The sequence below is a fragment of the Acyrthosiphon pisum genome, unplaced genomic scaffold, assembly GCF_005508785.2.
Source record: "Acyrthosiphon pisum isolate AL4f unplaced genomic scaffold, pea_aphid_22Mar2018_4r6ur Scaffold_20922;HRSCAF=22543, whole genome shotgun sequence".
NCBI classification, from domain to species: Eukaryota; Metazoa; Arthropoda; class Insecta; order Hemiptera; family Aphididae; genus Acyrthosiphon; species Acyrthosiphon pisum.
In genome coordinates, this window is record NW_021770332.1 from 15052 (window position 1) to 16330 (window position 1279).

The following is a 1279-nucleotide window of genomic DNA, read 5'->3' on the forward strand; positions in this document are numbered from 1 at the left end:
GATGATTAAAACGTAAGGCTTCAACTAAATAATTGTTACCTAAAAAAATTATATTAATAATTCATAAAAAATATAAATTTATAATGATGGCAAATTTAAGGAAATAACATACATTTAGGACTAGTGTTTAGAAGAGGTTCTTCATATATATTAAACAATATATCAGGCTTTAATAGTGGCAAACGTACATGTTCCATTAATTTTGGTAAAAAATCTATTCTATGATCTAAATCATGTTTTACCCATTTGATAACACATTCAAATACCTACAATAACAAATATTTAAAACTAGATTTAAATATGATAATGGTTTGTTCAACCATTTCGTAGTGTATAATACTATAATCATCACAGGATCCCAAAAATATAATTTATCTTTAAGATCATGTGTTTCTACTTTTTATAGAAAATAAAGTAATATTAGTTAATGACAATATTTTTATGGTATTAAATACTATAATATATTATTTGTTATTTTTAAATACCTACACATAAATCACAATATAGACATGCAGTTTAAGGTTTATGTGCTGCATTTGCAACATATTTTGGGCCTGTGGATTATCCTGTGGTCTGCTGAGGCCAATTAGTTTAAGTCGGAGCAGACAGCGAAAATTAATTATCATCAAGCAGATACAATTGATTTTAACTAATTATTTCATTATACAGGGTGATTGATTAAGCGTAAAACACTCATTATCTCAAAAAGTATTCACATTTTTCTAATTTTTTTTTTTTTCGAAATTTTAGACCTATGCTGTTCTAGAATTATATAATTTTTTTATATTTTTCACCCTTATATTTATTATGCAAACCACCATCAACTTTTGATTTTCAAATGGCAACCCATACTAAAAATTTCATAATTTAGTAAGGCTTTTTTTCTCATGAATTATCACGTTTAAATTTTCATTTTTCGTTTATCCGTTGACGAGATACAACTCCTCAAAGTTGGGGTGTTTTGAGAGGTGTTTGTGTGTAAATGCGTTATACCTAGTCAGTACTGCAGAACGCAGTAATTGGGATTCTTGTGCTCCAGCGTAAAAAATAATAAACTATTCAAATCAATTCAGTAAGTACGATAGTTAAGCCTAAGTTGTGCCCCAAAATACCCCACTATGTTGCACAGTTCTCCCCCACGCTAATAGTACCACTGGTCATGATATTACTGATATACTTATCGCTTATAAAGACTAGAAGTTACAAGTAATAAATTCGATATCGAAGATATGGTGATAAATGATTATCAGTGTACCTACCTACTTCCGACAATAACTTT

The 1279-nt window shown here is 28.5% G+C and overlaps 1 long non-coding RNA gene across 1 annotated transcript; it reads right to left on the bottom strand.

Moving 5' to 3' along the window:
• LOC107882769 lies at window positions 1–260 on the bottom strand. The gene is made up of 2 exons (XR_001678909.2): window positions 113–260; window positions 1–39 (listed from the first exon to the last, which is right to left on the bottom strand). It is a non-coding gene; the product is annotated as an uncharacterized LOC107882769 (long non-coding RNA).
• Between the last annotated feature and the right edge of the window lie 1019 nt (window positions 261–1279).